Here is a 21,968-nt window from a genome sequence, read left to right on the forward strand (position 1 = left end):
TAAACACAGTATTCTTGTCAGCTTAACACCGGCTGTGAGCTGGTACATTGGCTTATTGTCAAAGGATATGGTGCGTTCGAGGGGATCGTACCATAGTTTTAACTCTCGATCCAGATTATGTCAATCAATTTCAGCGTTGAATGCTTCGAGTAACACATCGATTGATTCATAAAAACTGGGTTTAATGCACACCCTCATGACATCCGTGTTTGGCCCATCCCACCTTGTGATTTTCAACACATAATCGCGTGTATCGATTGTATTCCATGTGTGCGGGTATTGTGTTTCTGTAAGATCTACATCCCATTCGCCGCATAAGTGTATCGGCTTTGCAAAATTTGTGTATAGTTAGAAATCTGGTTTTACGGGAATGTGTCCGCTGAGGTTTTGCTGGGCAATATTATGTAGAACGCCTTGTCATCCATCTCTCTCCTTGTTTAGAGCGTGATGCACTTTATATATCTTTTATCTCAGACGCTGCGACCCAACTGTTAAATTTTGCGGGGTAACTGCGCCACTTGACCTACGCGTACTTCCGACTGCTGACCGTCTTATTTTTTAAAATCTTTTCCACTTTGTAAATTCTGTTATAGTTTTTGGGAATGCTTTGAAGTTCTTCGGGGTAAAAACTGCCTGTTATAACTTCGCCATACAGATCCGCGAATGTATAAAGCGGCTTAAGGGCCTGATTCAGAGCCGGACGCTATTAACGGTCGCTCATTCAGAAAAAGGGGGTGGCTATTGGGATGTGCAGGCTCGGTTCTACTCGGTTCCGTTCGGTTCTTTTTACCGGATCTTATTGGGTTTCAGCTGTCACGAGTTTTGGATAGCCAATAAGATTCGGTAAAAAGAACCGAACGGAACCGAGTAGAACCGAGCCTGCACATCCCTAATTCAAATAAACCATTCGCTCTTTGTGGTCTGTTGCCACCTCTATGTCTGAACAAGCGAACAAAACATGCGGTCGTTTATTTGAAAAAAAAGCCTCCTGGCCGCTCGCATCATACGTCATGTCCGCTATTTATTATATTAATCGAGTACATCGATCAGCGTATGAACTGCTCGCTATTCTTGTGGCTGGTTTTTCCTACCACTATATTGCGAGCAGTTCTGACTATAAAACAACCAAGTGACGTGGTCAATGACACTGCTGTATTAATTATGCACACCCATAAAACGCCCATTTTGACCTTTAAGCACGCCTGCGTTCTGAATTCCACTCCCCATTTTCAAGCACCTTCCCCTGTTACCACCCACATATGCCTCCTCTTGTCACTCAAAACAGCAGGCATTCGCTATATAGTGAACAAACGATTTTCGGCTGCACTGACTGATTCGTGCATGCGTATTACAAACCGTACGCATGTGCAGATTTGCGAACATCGCTCTGAACGAGCGTATGGCCGCTTACGAGTGGCTCTGAATGAGGTCCTAAGTCCTTTATTGTTCACATCCTGTATGATGAATATTTCCTCAGAATAATTCTGTTCATAGTCTTTCTGAAATATAGCCTTACATTTGGAGATGCGTACGTGCTCACCGACTGCTAATCGAGGAGGTATTATATTAGTTTTAAAGTATTCACCGTACATCGTCTTTTAATATGCTCAAAGCATTAGAGGCATTCACATCACACGGCGTACACTTAATCGTTCTATGATACGTGTTATTATAGCTGTATATGAAGTCCCGTTAAACATCTATATATCTGTAAGTATTCTGTGCTGTGAAATAGTGCCACATCCGTGTTTTTTTTAAGTCCTGTTGAATCTTTCTATAACCGCAGCCTTCACATCATTATTGGTCATAAAATTATGTATATCGTATTTTTCTAACAGTTTTTTAGGTTATTGTTTAGAAACTCTTTACCACGGTTGGTTTGCAGCTTCTTTGGTACGCAACCCTGCTGAAATATTTTTCAAAAGCATTAGCGATGGTTACAGCGCTCTTAGATGTTAGGCTTACAGCGCACGCCCTCTTATTGAATATATCAATATTGGTTAATATACACTTAAAACCGTCATTGTACTCCGCAAGGTCTATGAGTGATACAAAGTCACATTGCCATTGCTGATTTATATCCGATATGCAGATCATATTCCTTTTATAGTTTTTCCTAGCTGGCTTATGTAACGTATACGCATCTTGTTTTTGCATCCATTTTTAAATTTCTGTTATTTTAAATGCGCCTTTATTGGCCTTATAATGTTTATCAAAACCGCTACAACTGCCAGGGTTGAATACCGTGTAATACGCCTTTTTTATCAGCTTTTCTCGGTTAGCCGCACGGCGTGATGTGCGGGTTCTTTTGTTCATAGGCATAGTAGCCTGCTAGATAAAGATTTATAAATATCAATATTCACAGCTTGTAACCCTATTTTATAAATCAACACGCTATTTTAAGAGACCACATCATCTTGCTGCTTCTGCAACATCTAAGGGTTAACAGCAATACTGTCTGATTAAACAGCAACAACTTTTGATGAAAACTTATTTTATATAACATTTTTATATCAAACCGATTGCTTTTATATAACATATTATATAAAAACTTATCAAAAAGATATAATTTAATATTAAATGCTATAAATTCATATACATTTTATATTAAACAATATCAAAAGGAGAGGAAAAGTGGGATTGCCAGGTGGAGGGGTTAGGTGCGTGGTTGGGAGCGTGGTACCTGTCAAATTAAGTTTGACAAAAAAGAGTTCTCTATCTACCCTGGGGTCCCAGCCAGTGGTGGGCAGCGTGCGGGGAATCCGTTGCGCCTGCTGCTGGTGTCCTCACTCCTGGCTCCCTCCTTCAGTGGCATCAATATACAGGTGGCTGCAGCTCCATTAGTGATGTGCGCACCACTCTGTGTAAAATTTGAATTGACAGACGTACTAGGTTCCTTCCTACTGTATATATAGAAGACTCTGATCACTGAACAGAGGGCCTGATTCAGAGCCGGACGCTATTTGCGGATGGTCATTCCAAAAAAGGGGCCGGCTATTTAAATTGAGCACTCGCTCTTTGAGGATTGTTGACGCCTCTATGTCTGAGTGAGCGAGCGAGCGAACGAAAACTGCGAAAGGCATCTGAACTGCTCACAGTGCTTGTGGTAGGTTTTTCTTACCGCTATCACTGCGAGTAGTTCAGGCTAAAAGACAACCAAGTGACATGGTTGATGACCCTCCTTTACTAATTATGCACTCCCATTAAACGCCCTTTTGACCGTTTGGCACGCCTGCATTCGGATCTCCACTCCCCCATTTTCAAGCACCTTCCCCTGTTACCTCCCACAAATGGTACATTCTGTCAATCAAATTAGCAGCCCCTCGCTGTTTTGCGAGTGCATGATTTCCGACTGCAATGACTGGTATGCGAATGCGCATAACAACCCATATGCATGCGCAGTTGTGCGAACATCGCTCACAGCGAATGAGCGGCCGCTTACGAGTGGCTCTGAATCAGGCTAAGAGTCAGAATATAGGCTCCCAACCTTACTCCAGAATTCCTTAATACAGTGATTCTTACAGCTCGCTCCTGACCTTGGACCTGACCTGACCTGGCTTGTCCATGACCTGATTATGTCTCCTCCCTGGTACTTGATATTCCAGTTCTGACCTTTGCTTTGTTCCTGACCCTGAAACTGTCTGATCCTGGTACAGTCTTGTCCGTTTGATTCTTGTTGACTACATTTGTACATCTTCATCATACACCACTGGAATCCAGAATACACCAGCACCTGTACTAGGGAACCAACTCTGAGGGCCATGACCTGCTGTTATGATTAGAGGGTTAGTCAGGCAGATTTAGGCTGGACACAGTCTTAAGAGGCAATGCTCTTGGCAGACACTGCCTAAAAGGTCTAAGCATGGTGCAGATTTTGAGTCATGTAGCAACCTTGAGGGTCGAACTCTTGGCAAGTAGCAGCCTGTGGCTGTAACAAGATGCAGCCTTGAGGTCTGGCTAGTAGTGGCAGTGGCCGTTAAGATGCAGCCTTTGGGCTGTGTGGCAGCCTTGAGGGCTGGTATATCTTGGCTTGTTGTTGCCTGTGGGCCAAGGGCAAGATGCAGCCTTTGGGCTGTGTGGCTGCCTGGAGGGCAGGTATGTCTTGGCTTGTTGTTGCCTGTGGGCCAAGGGCAAGATGCAGCCTTTGGGCTGTGCGGCAGCCTTGAGGGCTGGTATGTCTTGTCTGGTTGTGGCCTGTGGGCCTAAGGAGCTCTAAACACTACCTTTGTGGAACAATTGGCCTGATGAGTATATGCTGATCCTCCATACATACCCCTATGTTACATGCTTGTTTATTCATTATGTTTGTGAGTGCATTTATTTTTAAACATTAAAAAACTTTTTTATCATAAAGGTGTTTGCACTATTGGATCTTTCTTTTCTATTTTATTTCACTGTGAGTGGTGCTGTTGATGTTCCAACTTTCCTAGAACAAAGGAGGACTTCATTGTTTGATCCATACATCAAAATGTTAAATATACAGGATCTTCATTATTATGATGCTGGATTTAAAAGGGTGATTATCCTTCTCATGATTACATGAATACAGTTTTCTTTGCACATCTATTGTATTATTTTTTTGTATATTAGATGACTCAAGCAGAAAACAGCATGTATTATGCAGACTGTGTCGCCTGGATGGAACAAACGGCAGAGTACAGATAAGGCAAACTTGAATCTGGAACTCGACCGACAGGAGACTGGCCACAACTGTAAACACGTGAAAATGCTATCACAGGCATCGGAGCAGCATTCACAGCAGTAGGATTTGGACGCAGGAGCCAATCCGGATCAGTCCCAGAATGACGAACAGGAGGTAGACGGAGTATCAATGAACACTGGTCCGGCATTCGCTTTGCACACTATTAGCAGTGCAGCGGCTTGTGACACCTGCATGTCGGATTCAGCTAAATCCAATCCTCCTTGCGGGGGTCCCTGGTGAATACTGCAGGCACATTAGTCTCCGCGCCTGGGTCTCGCCAATCCCAAAGTATGGGTTAGCATCCACTACCTGTGAGTTGCAGCAGAATACTCTGGCACAAAAACATGGATGTGGCTGGTAATCCCTCATCATGGAAATTGCTGGAAACTCTTGCTAGAGTTGAGAAGCAAACACGTGATCAGACCCAGATCATGTAGTGGCTACAGACACTGATGCAGCAAGTTGGAACCAATCAGTTGCCTCTGGTACAATAAGCACCATCTCCTGTTGTTTCAGTTTCAGCTAACGGTACTTCTGTGCCACTACGGATTCCAAATCCTTTGATATTTGATGGAGATTCCAAAGGTTGTCAGGTATTCCTGAATGTGTGTTTTCCAGGACTTCATAAGTCACCATGCAAGCTGGTGCTCTCCATAAGGAGTTAATATTGTTATATATTCTTCAGCCAAGTGTCTGATTATCCTGGGTCTTCCGTGGCTCCGTAAGCTCACTCCCACTTTAGATTGGAGTGAACCTCAAATCCTGGCATGGGAATCCCAGTGTCATCAGATCTGCTTGTCATCTATCAAACCTCCACATTATGTCATCAGGAGTTCGGTCATCTCCCCAGAGGATCCTCTACCAGCTCCGTACCAGTCTTTCAGGGATTTATTCAGTAAAAACGCAGTGTCAGGCTTGGATCTGTTGGTGGATTCGGACTTGAGGTTGCCAAGGGAGTAAGAAGTGAAAGGCTGGGCTGGAAGTTAGGTGACTTGAGGTAGCATTTATTCATGTGGAAGAGAGCTGCAGGAGAATGGCAAAACTATGGATAGTACCAGGATTGCTGGATTGACGAGCAGGTCAGCTTTTGCGGGATCGCTGGGATGAGAGCAGTACCAGCTATTCAGAAACATTGAGATTTGCAGTACCAGTTACATACCACCCAACATGACCCATTCCAGGAGGAAAAAAAAATGCTCCGTTTCTGGATTTTCCTTTTCATTTTTTTATGTATTCTGTTTTTATTAACTATCCACAATGAAATAAAGAATACAGGCATTTCAATTTGATATTACAACAAAACTAGATCTGTTCACAAAAATAATCATACTGTATGCCTGAGAAAAAAAGAGAGGAAAAAGCTGAAAGGGGAGAAATTGGAAGAAGTGTGGCTATATGGAAAAATAAATCATTCAAGAATGTTCAAGATGTTGTCCACTATGCACAATTTACGTGTGAGACTGTAAAGATGACATAATTTTTATAGTCTTCCAAGGACTAGTATTCCAACCAATGAATACTGATAAAGTCAGAGGATTCTTTTGGGGTGTCTTGCACCTCGGACGTGAACCCCTTAATGTTAGGGATGCCGGTATAGAGGAGCCTTGACATTGGCCCAGTGCTTAATCATATATTTGCAAATGTACTGTATGCAAGTAATACTTCTGAATTCTATTACCATGTTGGATTCAAGTGTTTTTGCCAATATTGCTGCAGTGTGCTGGAGGGAATATCCCCTTTTTTCCCTCTGGTTCAGTGTAAACCCTGCCCTTTAAAAGCACCTGGGCAATATCATTAAACTGATTTGAGCGACCACCTATACTTTCTAAAGTCAGAGGATTTATCTAGTGAGGAGCTTCAAATTTCTTTCATAGACATAAAATAATTGATGTTATGAAACCAATCTTTGCAAGAGGGAGATTTATTAGAACTCTAAACTATAGGAATAACGGCATGCACTGCATTACTAAGATGGGGAAGTAGATATTTTTACATTTGGATATCAGGTTTGGGGAGTGGTTAAGTAGCCAGAAAGTGGGAGTTTGATAAACGGGGACAGTCCCACCATATATGACATAAAGATTCTAAATCAGAAGAGCGCCGCAAGCAGGAGTTAGAGATACATGGATACGTGGCATGGAGCAGAGAGGGTTGTCTATACCATCACATTAGGATCTTATTTTGTGTTTCCTTTGTACAAATAGAGCTTGAATTGGCCTTGAGAAAAATATTCTGCCATTCTGGATCAGAAAGGGAGACCTAAATCTTTTTCCCATGTCCTAGTCCAGGGCGGGAGGGAGGCAGCCTGTTCTGATAATATTAACTGGTATAGGACAGACACTGTGTGGGAGGGGGAGTGGGGAGAGACACAAAGCTTCTCAAAAGGGGTAAGAGTTCTATTAGCTAAGGCCACTTAATTGTCTGAAATTAGGAAATTATAAACTTGGAAGTATTTCCAAAAATTGGAGTGAGGAGTATCCCATTTTTCTCAGATCCCCGAGAATTGTTTAATGCCTGCAGTAGTTACCAGTTAGCTGACTCTAAAAAGGCCTGTAGTGGTCCAGTAGGGGAAATGTGATGGGTTGACACCTGGCAGGAACCTGGGGTTAGCCAGGAATGGGGTGAGAGGGCCAAAGACTGAAGATATAGAAGGGTGTTTTTTCAAAGACTTCCAGATGGAGAGCATAGAGGAGATACTTGTGTGAGGAGGAAAAAACTTGGGAAGTGAGGGCAACCATGGTACTACTGTATTTCAGGGTGTTGCTTCATGAAGCAGGCTTTCAAGACAACCCATTGTTTAATGTCTCTATTCCCAGTCCATTCAATAATTCTATTTAGGTGTATGGCATGATAGTAAGATTTAATATCAGAAAGTTGAAGGAGATCTGAATGTTTTGAGCATGACAATAAGTCCCGTCTTATTCTGGGTAATTTCTGGGACCAAATAAACTGCTGAATCAGTAAGGCAAGTGAACAGAACCAAGTCTCAGCCACCCCTATCAGTAGGGACTGGAGGACATAAAGCAACTTGGGAAGTGTATTAATCTTAACTACATTAATTTTCCCTAGCCAGGAAAGCTGCTGCAGATGCCAACTATTATAATCTAAACTAATTGAGGAGAGGAGAGGGGAGAAGTTAGCTTGAAATAATTGTGAAAGGTTTTTAGTGAGTTTAATCCCTAAATAGGTAATGTAGGATGAGTGCCATGAAAATGGAAAGGCAGGTAGATGTTGGGGAGTAAATATTGAGGGCACCAGATTTTGAAAAAGTTATCTTAAAATTGGACAACTTCCCAAACATTATAAATTCTAACATTAAATGTGGTTATGATAAAACAGGGTAGGAAATGGTGGATAACAAATCGTCAGGAATAATGCAAGTTTGTGTTCCACTCCACCAACTTGTATGCCTGAAACATGTGAATTGGCTCTTATAGATCTCGCTAGGGCTTCTTTGCACTGCACAAAAATTAACAGAGATAATGGGCATCCCTGTGGAGAACCATTAGTAATAAAAAATGCCTCTGTTAGTGTACAATTGACTATAACTCTCGCTGAAGGAGTCGCATATAGCTAGGATTCTCTTTAAAGCAAGGTGACCGAATCCCATGTGACCGAGCACAGACCTACAGTAATATACGTCCAACTGATCCTGTTGAATGCTTTTTCAGCATCAGTGGATAGAAGAAAAGTGGGTATATTTATCTGTGGTGCTAGATGTATAAGATTAAGAACTTTTGTGGTGTTATTGTGTGCTTCTCAACCTCTAACAAAGCCTACCTGATTACTGTGGATCAGTTGCGGAAGAAGGGGATGAATTTGGTTGGCTATGAGCTTGGCATATAATTTAAGGTCAACAAGAAGCGAAATAGGTCTGTAGCTCAGGCACAGGGAGGGGTCCTTACCTGGCTTAGGGATGACTGAAATGCGTGCTTCCAAGGATTGATTGGAAAACTGGGAATCTGCAGATACGGCATTAAAAGTACAAAGAAGCATAGGAGCCAATGTATATTTAAATGTTTTATAGTAAGCTATTGCTAGGCCATCATGGCCAGGGATTTTATCTGAAGGAGATGAATATATGGCCAATTCAACCTCTTGTAGTGTAAAAATGAAGTTCTAGATATTCTCTATCTGATGGTGAAAGGGTAAGAAAAGGCACTGAAGAAAGGTAGTCCAAGATATCTTAAGGAGAAGGATGGGGTGATGACCAGGGGGAGGAACCCGCCAGGTTATAAAGAGCGGAATAATACTGCTCAAAGCAGGAAGCAATTTTAGAGGTCAGCAAATCTGACGTACCCAAATAATCTTTAATAGTGTGTATATAACTCTGTCTAGAAGCTTCCCTAGTTTGTTCCTTCATTGGTAAAATCGACTTTTGCATTTCCGCAATGAAGATTTAACTTTGTCAGAAAGTAATTTATAGATTGCTGTGCGTGTTTCTGATAACTCAAGATAGCCGTCAGCGAAGAGAGAAATCTTGTGGGAGGTCTCAAGTTGTCCAATAAGCTGAAGTAGGGCTAAGATTTGTACAGTATTTTGCTTTTTAATTTAGGAGCCTAGTTGAATAAATGCCCCAGAGAACACACTTATGAGCTTCCCAGATAGTAATCTGGAAAACTTTGGGAGTGTCATTATGGGCTAGATAATTAGCAAGAGCCGAGGCAATCTCATCCCTACAATGAGCATCTTGTAAAAGAGACTTGTTGAGCCGCCAAGTCCACTGTCTAGGTGAGGAATGGGGTAGAGTTAATGTCAATGAAATTGGGGCATGATCTGACCAGGTGATCGAACCTATAGTAGCATCAGCAAGCATATGGAGATGTCTATGACTCAAGTATAAATAGTCAAAGCTAGAATATTTTGTGAGGATGAGAGTAGAACGAGTAGTCACAATTTGAGGGGTGCATGCTCCTCAAGACTCTTCTAACCCTGTGGTACTTGGCAAGCAAGAAATGAGGGGAGTTACTAGAGGTATCAAAGGTAGGATCTAGAGTCCAGTTAAAATCTCCACTATAAACTGTAATACCCTTAGTCAGGGGGTCAATCTGGTACAGGGAATATTTGAGAAATGTGTGTTGAGTGTGGTTCGGAGCATATATATTGATGAACATAAAGGCCTTATTGAAGAGCTGACAGGTTATCAGGAGAAGTCTTCCTGGAATCAATGTGTGGACAAAAATTGGTGATGGGAGTCTCTGTGAGAAGAGAGTGACTACGCCTTTAGATTTCCCTTCAGGGCTGTTGCTAAAGAAGGTGGTGGGGCAATGGTGATCATGAAGGGAACTCATTTGTAAGCCAGATGAAAAGTGGGTTTCTTAAATAATGGCCACATATACCCTGTCAACCCAGAGGGAGCGGAAAAGTTTGGACTTTTTTTCAGGAATATTTAGGCCTAGGTTAATGGAGGAGATTTTAATGTTAACCGCTGAAGTCATCAGAAAAATTTAGATAGGAAATATAATGACGATCCACAGGAAAATGAGGGGTAGGAGGAATACTGAAAGAAAAAGATAAGAAAAAAAAGGGGAACAAACATAGGTAATGTACAAGACAATATTAATAACAACAATACAATTCTCACAACTGAGACCGCAAACTGTGAAATACAATCCGGCATCACAGTGGGTGAGAACATGAATTGCGGGTAAGGGGGCATAGGGGGTCTGTGTCCAACACAGCCCCATTAAGAAAAGGGATATCATTTTAATTCAATGACATCTTAATTATATAATTAAACCTAGTAAATCAAATATGAGACAAACAACAATATAGAAGTATACAAAACTAGAATTTTAACATTTAAAGTTATTATAACTATGGTAATTACTATCAGTCCCAAGTAGGACAGGAAATGACCACTTAAAGAATGTATATTGAGAATACTTGAAGAACAATGTTAGCATTGGAACCTAGGTGGAAAGAGCCTGAAACAATTTTAAAGTCATTGTTCACAGTACACAATCTAGAATGGAATCTAGGAAAAAATTAACAGGAACAATAGCAGCAAATGGTAGTAAAGACCTCAGGTGTCGTGCTTCTCTAGGTGATCAGAAGTATTTCTCGGCATAAGTCTCAGGTTCTGGAAGTATGCTTTTCTAGGCAAGAGGGTAAATCCAGCTGAGCCAGTGGGTCCTTCCTGTCTGGTGTCTCGACCAGGGGGAGGGCTAGTATAGCACAAAATGAGGGAAGGTCATGGAGAGAGTGGGTTTTACTGGAGAATGTCACTTGTAGATGAAATGGAAAGCCCCAACGGTACTTTAGTTGGTGCTTGTGTGTTATGATTCCTGGAGGGAATCAATAGTATAATTGTAGAGCCAACTGATGACAGCCTTGAGGGCTGGAATGTATTGTACTAGTCGCAGCCTGTGGGCTGTAGCAGCAGCCTTGCGGGCTGGTTGTGGCCTTTATAGATGTGGCCAAGGGACTGGTGATGTGAAGCAGCCCTTGGGCTGTTGGAGCAGGCTTGGAGGCTGACTGTGGCATTTATAGTCATGGCCAAGGGACTGATGGTGTGAAGCAGCCTTTGGGCTGTTGGAGCAGCCTTGGGGGCTGATTGTGGCCTTTATAGTCGTGGCCAAGGGACTAATGGTGTGAAGCAGCCTTTGGGCTGTTGCAGCAGCCTTGAGGGCTGATTGTGACCTGAGCCCCAGGACCGTTGCAGCCTTTGGACTGATGACACTCAGGTGAGGTATGCAACAGAACATGGGGCTGCTACCAGTGCAACCGGGATGACACCGGGATGCTTAATAGCGCACCTGGAATGCAGAGTTGCTACCAGTGCCGCCGGGATAACACTGGTGACGGTGTGCTAATTTGTGCACCTGGGTCGCAGAGTGGCTACCAGTGTCGCCAGGATGACACTGGCGACGGTGTGTGAGGTTGCGCACCTGGAACGCAGAGCTGCTACCAGTGCTGCCGGGATGAAACTTGCAACGGTATGCGAGGTTGCACACCTGGAATGCAGAGCTGCTACCAGTGCCACCGGGATGACACTGGCCACGGATGGTGACAGATGCTTCTGGGATAGGAAGCACTCCGTCCTGCCCAGATGATACAAGTAGCATGTGTGGATGGGATGCAGGTGGAGCCACCTGGATGGAGTAAACAGCACACATGAAACACAGCTAGACTGACTCAGGAACTCGACTGACAAGCAGGAGACAGGAACTGGAAAAAAAATTCTATCACCAGCATGGAGTGATGGACTGGCTGGAATTTAACAGGAACAAGGCCGAAACAGAGCAAGTCTACCTTAATGATAGAACAGTGTGCAGCTGTGCACAGACAGGGGAATTGAAAAGCATGCACCTGACACTGCACACAGACAGGCAGTAATTAATGCAGTACTTTAGGCTGGAAGCTGCAGATCCTGACATTGTGAAGTTCATCTGTTAGTGGTCTCAATGCTCTTCAAAGTTGTAGTGTATGCCAGGATAAATCTTGATATACTGTATGTGGATAGTATTGCTGTTGAAGTCCACTCCATCCAATTGCCTGACCTTGCGCATTATCTCTTCCTTTTGGGAAAAATAGTGTAGTTGGCAAATGACATCTCTCGGCCAGTCCGAAGAGGGACCATGGGGATGCAGGGACCGATGCACCCTGTCAAAGATTATTTTTTCATTTGGGTCATTACTGAGGATTTCATTAAAGATCTTCATCAGGGCATCAATTAGATTAGATTGGACATCCTCAGACAAGCCTCTGAAATGGATATTATTCCATCTCTCTCTATTGTCAAGATCTTCCATCCTGGACTTCAAGATTGTAGTTCAGCAGATTGGAGGGAGATAATATCCATCAATTTAGATTGAGTGGTATCTGTGGATTCCTGGTTCCCTTCTAAAGAGGTGAGCTGGTCTGAGAGTAGAGACAAATCATGCCTGATAGTAGTTTGAAGATTTTGTTTAGTTGGCAATGTTTTAATGTAGGTCAGGAATTCTTTAATCACGGTACTGACTTTAGAAGAAGGGTGGAGGGATGAATCCTCAATAGAAGAGGGCCTCTGAGGGTTAGGCGGAGCCAGAGAGGAGTCAGAGGTGTTAAGGGGGGAACCCAGTTTGGAAGGTATTGTCAGAAGAAAAGGCTGTAGGTCTGGTTGGGAAGATTCGTTCCTGGGACGAGAGTTGTCTTTTTTGTGTGCCGATTTCTTATCTTTGCCCATATTAAAAGAGAAGTGGCTGATATAAGCGATTAATGGGCTGAGTAGAAATAGATTAGCGTAAAGATGTCATATAGAAGGGCTACAGTCAAGCATGGACCCACAGAAGCCAATGACTAGGCAGCCATCATAAAGTGAATAGTCACATTTTCACTAAAATAGAGTTCCCGGCAGTTTCAAGATTAAGTTAATATTCTATGAGGGGCAGAAAGTAGGAAATGTAATATATTTTAATTGGATAGAGATAGGAGACACTGTAGATATAGCAGTGCAGTGTGCTGGAAAATTAGACGAAGATGGTCCAGACGAAGCTAATTCAGTGATCAGCCACAGGAGGGAGCCAGAGTGTCAAAATTAAAATACAGATTTTTTAGAGGATTATGTGTTGCAGAAATCATACTCCAGATGGGGACATAATTTTAATAGTAAGAACTGTGAAACTTGCAACACTGGCTCCTAAGAAAACAGCATATAATGGCTGGTAAAGCTAGTTAGAAGAGCTATGTGGAGCTCTATAGGTTTGACACCTTAATAAATATAGGGGCATATACACAGTTATAGCTAGCAGGGGGCCTCAACAAAGTATAATAGACCCTAAAGCTATGGTATTATCAGCCAGAGACAGTGATGGGTCAGTCTAAGGAGTTAAGTACAGACCCTGAGGACACCCTGTAGGTTCAGTGAGGGAGCCAGGGGAAGACACTCACCAAGCCTGTGGTTCACCCTTATTGATTTTCATCCTGTCAATTCAGCCACTGCTAAACCCAAGAAGGTGGCTGGTGATGGCAAACATACAGTTAGAGGGAAGTCCAGGAACAGAGCATTTTGCCTGTCCTGGAATGGGTCATGTTGGGAGGTGTGCAATTATGCAGGGTTGCTGAGCAGTACCAGTTATTCAGGAACACTGGGATTTGCAGTACCAGTTATACAGGGTTGCTGGGTTGCACTGCAGTTCCAGCTATTCAGGAATACTGGGATTTTCAGTACCACTTATGCAAGAATGCTGGGATGTGGAGCCGTACCAGCTATTCAGGAGTACTGGGATTTGTAGTACCAGTTATGCAGGATTGCAGGGATGTGGAGCAATATCAGCTACTTGGGAACACTGGGATTTGCTGTACCAGTTATGCAAAATTGCTGGGATAAGCAGTACCAGCTATTCAGGAGCACTGGGATTTTGCAGTACAAGTTATGCAGGAACACTGGGATTTCCATTACCAGTTATGAAGGATTGCTGGTTACAGCCAGGAATTGCTGGATGTAACAATAGCACTGGAGTCTATAGGCAGATCATTTGCTGGAGAGATTCCTAGAGCAGGATACAGCAGATCTGAAGACAACAAAGCACTGGCAATTAGGAAGTGCAGTTGGACTTCCTCTATACCCCTGAGCCTCCGGTGATTGGCTGTTCTCTTTCCTCCAGCCTCCTGTCTCTCAACATTGGAGTACTGTGATCATGTGAGTGAGGATTAAGATGGTGGAGCCCAGGTCCGGCTCCATGTGGGACGCCGATCACTGTGGCCACTAAGAGAAGAGATGACAGCGGGAGCCAGTGGAGATGTGCTGGGATGCACTCAGAGAATGGGAGAGGTGAATGAGCACCCAGCAGGGAAGTGTAGCATGCACTAATTTTGTGACAGGCCGCTGAGACACTTCCAGCTCATTGGGAGTGGGTCTGCTCTATTGAATTGTTCCCTGGGAATTGCTCCCTCATGGGAGGTGGTGTCAGAATACATCAGGGAGAATCTTGAGCATAAGTTCATCAGATAGTACAAATTTCCAGCAGCAACTGGCCCATTCTGTGTTAAGAAAAAAGATGGAGGTCAGAGACCATTCATTGATTATCGGGGCCTGAACGCCATTACCTTTAAGGACCAGTTCCCCATTCTTCTGAATTCAGAGCTCTTCGATTGAATTAAAGGGGCAAAGATTTTTTTGACTAAAATAGACTTTTTCAGGGCCTATAATGTAATCAGGATCTGATCTGGAGACGAGTAGAGGACGGCCTTCAACACTCATCTTATGAGTACTTAGGGCCTGATTCACTACGGATCGCAACTGTGCTTACTCATGCAATCAGTCGATTGTTGCCTTCTGCACATGCATATGCTTGTAGTGCACATGTGCGAACAGTTGTGAAACAGGCCCTTAGTCATGAAATTTGAATTAAGCAATGCTCCTGGTTTTCTCCAAAACTACATGAATCATCTTCCAAGACCTGTTATATAAGTACGTGGTGGTATATCTTAGGGATGAGCGGGTTTGGTCTCAGAGATCTGAACCTACCCAAACTATGGGGATCCGAGGTAGATCCGAGTGGGCTCGAGTGTTCCCACCTGACTCGGATCTGAAAACGAGGCAAAATGTCATCATCCCACTGTCAGATTCTCACGGGTTTTAGATTCTATAAAGGTCCCGTGATCGCCGCCATTTTTTCAATCCAGCTGTGAAGAGGGAGGAGGGAGAGATCTGTGATCTGTGCTGTTGCTCTTGCTGTTGCATGCTGATGCTGTGCATAGGGGCTGGCTACTGTTGTCCATATAGGGGCTGGCTGTCCTTCAGGGGAGCTCTTCACCCACCCCCAGTGTGAAAAAAATAAAAAATATTTTTTTTGTCATCAATGCAGGGGTGCTGTGCTGCTCTCTGTTAAGGGGCTGCTGCCTCTTTCAGGGGTTCACCCCAGTGTTAAAAAAATCATAAATTTTTTTGTGTGCATGTTAGCAACACCTGTCATCGGCGTAGGTGTGCAGGGATGCTGTGCTGCTGTCTGTTAAGGGTCTGGTGCCTCTTTCAGGAGTTCACCCCAGTGTTCCAAAAAAAATGTTTTAGTGTGTGGTTGTGTGCTTATTGAGTATGGAGGACAGTCACATGACCGGAGAGCAGGTTCCCCATACCAGTCTTGTAGCTGCCAGCAGCAGTCATGATGACAATGCAAGGCCATCAACAACATCTATGCAGGCCGATGAACCAGGGCTTAAGTCAGGCCAAAAAGTTAGGCTAAAAAAAACAACTTTTACCATGTTAAAGCAAAAAAAATTGAAACTAAGTCAGCTTTAGAGAAGCAAAAAATTGGCAATATGCCATTCACTACACAAAGTGGCAAGGAAATGATAAGGCATTGGCCTATATTTATGATGACTGATGGTCCTAATGATAATTTAAGCCCCTCTGGTTGTAAGAGAGGTACACAAAAGATGTAAATTATTAAGACGAGAAAGACACAGGAACCAACTGTGTGTTCAGAAAAATCACAAACCCCTGAGGAGAGTCCAAGTGTTTCCACGGTTGCCATGTGTGAGCCTGATCTTTCTAATACTGCACTTGAAGAGGATCCTCCTTCCTTGCTTACTTTAGCCAGCCAGCTCGCTGCAGCCTTTGGCTTATATTGGTGAAAAATAGTGAAATCAATATTGTGAGCTGTGAGGTGGTTCAAAATGCCTAGAAATGCCTGAGAATTATTTTTATTAAGGTTAATAATACTGTAGGAACAATACAGGCCCAAACTATGTGGTTTTAGCTGTTTATATAATTTTTTGGAAAAAATACAGATCAAAAAACAAAACACCAAGGAAAAAAATCCACAACCAGATTCAGATCCAAAACCAGAGGAGATCCAGATCCAAAACCAAAACACGGGGGTCGGTGCACATTTCTAGTATATCTGGACGGCATCTTGATATTTTCTGAAGGAGTCAGCCATTGTCAACAACTATGTGAAGTATTGTAAAATACTCTGAACTAATCAGCTCTTCTGCAAGCTAGAGAAAGGAGCTGACATTCCTGGGTTACTACATATTATCCTCTTGCCTTTGGAAGGATCCAGATAAACTCACTGTCATTGTCAACTGGCCTTGTCCGTTTGGGTTAAAAGCAATACAACATTTCCTGGGTTTCGGCAACTTCTTTCGTCAGTTCATCAGGCAATACTCGCCTATTGCAGCTCCCATCACTGCTTATACCAAGAAGGTAAAAGACACTCAAGTGTGGCCTCCTGAGGCAAAAGAAGCTTTTCATCCTTCTAAAACAGTATTTTTTGTCAGCACCCATTCTAAGACAACCTTATTGTGACCAACCATTTTCCTGGAGGTGGACGCTTCCATGGTTGGAGTTTGGGCAGTCCTTTTGCAGACAGATGAAGAGGGCAAGTGGTATTACTGTGGGTCCTTTTACTGTAAATTCTCTGCTCCAGAAAAGAACTAAGCCATTGTGGATATCTAACTATTTGCCATCAAGTGGGCCCTTCTGGAATGGTTATAATTGTTGGAGGGTGCAAAATTTCCAGTGAAAACCAGATCACAAAAACCTGACATATCTCAAAACAGCTCACTGTGTACCATCAGTCTAGGTGGTCATTATTATTTGATCAGTACAATCTGACGAATCTCTACTGTCCAGGTAACAAAAACACTATAGCCAATGTTTTGTCCTGAGCATTCAGTTCTGCTGAGGTAGAAGAGGAATTGGATGACAAGCCCATTCTGAACCCTGCTTGTATTTTAGCAAACACCATCAAGGTCAAGATTCTGCCAGGGGCAACATTCATATCAGTTGAACTCTGACCTAAATTACTTCAGAGGGCACATTCATCACACTTCACTGGTCATGCAGGTGTGAGAAGAAATACACCCGTGCTATAGCTATCCTGTATAGCAGGATAGTGTTGAAGACTCCTTAGTGGTGGACACTCTTAATATATATTTTAAAACTTAACCTTTAATTGATTTATGCACTTAAAATTATACATACAAATATTTAGTGCGTTTTACTCACACACAAGGACATACAGTAATAATAAAAAAAATCTAACTCTGATGAGTCCTTCCCTATAGAAACCTATAGGTATACAGAGAGAAATATAGGTGAAAATTTAAATAAATATAAATATTAAAACATATAATTCTTGATATGTTTATCATCAGGATATCTGAAATTCACATATTGATTCAATTACTTAATTGTACAAATCTTATCCCATAGCTCCGGCATCAGAAAGGTATACATTGTAGAATAATCTAGTTTCACAAATATATTGCAAGATACACTGAAGAATGTAAAAATGCAAAATGCTAAATTTGTGTGTCATTCTGTATAATACTAAATTAATTTAGTATTAAAAAGGTATTGTTAATATCTACTTACACTATTGTTATGCATGGTAAAACCAAAATTACTGTATATGTAGAACAACTACATTAAGTAACAAATACTGAAATGAATGAAATGATGGGGCATGTTTATTTTTTATTTCAATTTTCACCTATATTTCTCTCTATAGGTCTCTACAGGGAAGGAGTCATTAGAGTTAGATTTTCGTTATTATTAGTGTATGTCCTTGTGTGTGAGTAAAACGCACTAAATGTTTGTATGTATCATTTTAAGTGCATAAATCAATTAAAGGTTAAGTTTAAAAAATATATATAGAGTTAAGAATGCCAATACTAAGGAGTCTTCTACACTATCCTGCTATACAGGATAGCTACAGCATGAATGTGTTTCAGTTATTATTACTCCTAGGGTGCACCACCAATCCTTTAGCATTAGGGATTCTAAACCCATTTATTAATATATACAGTATGTTGGTCTTTCATGAACACATTCTGAATATTTGTATATCTGTTGTGTTCTTTATCCAGTGCGGAGTGACCCCTTTTCTATCTTGTTAAAGGTGTGGGAAGAACTCTGGAACTAATTCTCAGGAACTATTGGTGGCTATCTGTGCATGGTAATGTCAAACACTTTGTGGCAGCCTGTACTACCTGCACTCAACACAAGTTTCTACCTCATTCTCCCTTAGGGTTTTTAAACCCACTATCGGTGCCTGATCACCTGTGTTTGCATTTATAAATGGACTTTGTCACTGATCTACCATCCTGTCAAGGCTTCAGTACCATATTGGTGGTGGTGGACAGATTCCCAAGGTTGCTCATCTTGTTCCATTAAAAGGCTTACCCTCAGCTCCAAAACTAGCTGATATGTTCATACGGGATCGGTATGTATCACCGCCGGCCGCATGGCCGGTGTTTAAAATCCGAGAGCACATGCCCGGCAGGGGTGAAGATCCTGACTGCTGCTAAAGGTAGGTACCAATCTTTTCCCCCCTAACCCTCCCTTAGGGGTGCCTAACCCTAACCTTCCCCCCCAGTGCCTAACCCTAATCCTCCCTCTAAGTGCCTAAAGCTAACCCCCCCTTCCCCACTGCCTAAGTCTCCCGTGGGGTGCCTAACCCTATCCTCCCCCTGGGGGTGCCTAACCCCCCCTCTCCTAGCCTAACCCTTACCCTCCCAGGGGGTACCTAACCCTAACCTCCCCCTGGGGGTGCCTAACTCTAACCTCCCTTCCCTTAGCCTAAACCTAACCCTCCCAGGGGGTGCATAACCCTAAGTCCCCCCCAAGAGCCCTAAACCTAACAATCCCCCCGCAGCTGTCCGCATCCGGCGCCTGGCTTACCTTTGATCAGTAAGCTGGGTGTCAGGCTCCTGGCGTAGGTAAAATGACAGGCATCTGGATTTCGATGCCTGTCATTTGTACCTTGCCGGGATTAGACAGTCAGGAAGCCAGCGGTCGGGATTGTGTCCGTCGGCTTCCTGACTGCTTCCTGTTCATACAGGAAATCAGACAATATCAGGGTCAGAAACAAAGCCAAGGTCACATGGGTTCCCCAAGGACACTGTCTCAGACTGTGGGGCACAATTTACCTATAAATTCTTTAGGTCATTATGTAAGTGCTTTGGGGTTAACCTAAGCTTCTCACCACCCTCAGTGTAATGGTTAGATGGAACAAGTAAACCAGGACCTGGAGAAGTTTATTCGGATGCTTGTGTATGCCAATCAGGATGATTGGATCTCTCTGTTGCCATGGGCCTAATTTGCCCAAAATAATCTGTTTCATGAGACATTGGGCCATTCTTCACTTTATATTCAGTACGGCCTGCATCCTGTTCTTCCGAAGTTACCAGGCCTTGGGTCAGTGTCACTCCCAGCCATCTGTGGTACAGTGAACCAGTTCTTCAAAATTTGGAAGGAGCTTCCTCAGGGTATAAATGGTTTGTGGATAAGAGGAGGAGGAGGGGTCCTTTGCTGAGGCCTGGTGACAAAGTGTAGTTGTCAATTAAACACTTGCATTAAAAAATCCTACTATGACGTTCCCAGCCAGATTCATGGGTCCCTTTCAGATTCTCCAGGTGATCAATCCAGGTGATCAATCCATTGGCATTCAGTATAAAATTTCCTGGCACTCTCAGAATACCTAATGTATTTCATGTCTCTCTCCTCCAACCTCTAGTGCTTTGTCGATTTTCAACACCTTGCAACACTCCCTCTGTAATGCCTGTAGACCATCAGGAGAAATACGTAGTGAAGCAGATCTTGGACTCCAGGGTTTCTTGAGGTTCTGTTCAGTTCCTGAAGGATTAGAAGGGGTATGGACCTGGGGAGCGCTGCTGGGTCATGGCTTCAGATTTTCATGCACCTCAGCTCCTCCAGAAGTTTGACTGAATGTTTCCAAACAAACCTTTTGTGGGGTGTTCAGTGCTCACCCCTAGCAGGTGGGGAATCCCTGGCACCCTCTGCTGGGATCCGCACTCCTGACTCCCTACTTCAGTGGCATCAGTGTCAAGTGTCAAACTTGTGTTTGTTTGTAAACCCGGTGTCTGATATTCATCTGTATTGTTGTCTGGAGATGTGTAACGAAAGCTGGCAAGCCTAAGGAGACCTCCTGGCATGAAATACAGAATACTTCCCTGACCAGGAATCGAACCCAAGTCTCAGCGGAGAGGTGCCAGGGACATTGGTGTTGAAGACAAGTGAGAATATGCAATCAGTGGAGAGTGGCAGTAGATTGACCAGGATGATACTGGGTTAATACTCTAGAAATGTAAAATAACACTCTTCTTACTGTCAACCAGAATGCTTGGAGTGGTAGATCTTGGCAACGTATTCATCAGGCTGGAACTGGGTAGTTGCTGTAGTCCAGGATCCAGGAGCACTTAGATGGTAGCAGGACCAGATGCAGACCAAACACCGGAATGGTTAGTAGGTGACAATACCAGGAATGGCATCAGATGGAGCAGGAACCAGGAACACTCCCCATGCAGGAAGAATGGCATGCACAGGCGAGTTGTAGGCTCGGATAACAGGAGCAGATGAAGGTATTCTCCTTCCAACTAGTGGGATAGCTGCTTCAGGCATAGACAGAACCGAATGCTGACCAGACACCAGATAGTGGATGCTGATACCAGGAGCGGCATCAATGGTGCAGGAACCAGGAACACTCACCATGCAATGAGAATGGTATACACAGGTGAGTTGCAGGTTTGGATAGCTGGAACAGTTTGAGATTTTCTGTGCAGCCAGAGGAATAGCTGCCTCAGGTGTAGATCACTTGCAGGAATCCATATAGCAGAAGGAAGCAAAACTGCCCAAAGTGGATACACGTAAGCAACAGGAGCTCAGTATAGATCACTCAGTAGGAACTGAGGTTAGACATTGTACTGGCAATTAGGTAGAGTCAGCAGCTGGGATATATAACCCTGGGTTACCTGGGATAGGCTGAGCAGAGACAGGTGGTATGGTGAGCCTCAGACTATCACTTGATTGGCTGTTGCAGACAGGTGATCGGGACTTGTCACTGCAGTACTCTGTTACAGGCTTAGATCTTGCTTGAGGCCTAGCAGGCCAATAAACACTAAAGCCTGTGCATCTGGGATGTGACAGAGAATGCTGGAAGAATCAGTAAGTGAACTGGTGACAGGGGAAACAGATCCGGGTTGTGACAACAGGCGGCGGTGGCTCCCATAGGGATGCATGCGCTGTTTTGTGTAAAATTTAAAGGGACAGACTTGCCAGTCAGGGGTGCAAGTTCTGTGGCTCCTCCTATATGAGGGCTGAATGAAAAGAAATGAGAATGCCTCTGTGTTTCTGTCCCATAGGTAGAAGTGGCAACACTATGCTGGTTATTGTGAAGCTCATACATCGATGTGTCTGAACCTTTGGTTGGACTGCGGTAGTCTTCTTTGTTTGGTCACAGTGACTGGAAGATCTTCGTAGTTTCACCATAGCGGATGAGGAAGACGTATCTATGAGATTACGTCAGAGATGTGTGAT

The sequence above is a fragment of the Taudactylus pleione genome, unplaced genomic scaffold (assembly GCF_031769625.1).
Source record: "Taudactylus pleione unplaced genomic scaffold, aTauple2 ptg000032l, whole genome shotgun sequence".
Taxonomy (NCBI): Eukaryota; Metazoa; Chordata; class Amphibia; order Anura; family Myobatrachidae; genus Taudactylus; species Taudactylus pleione.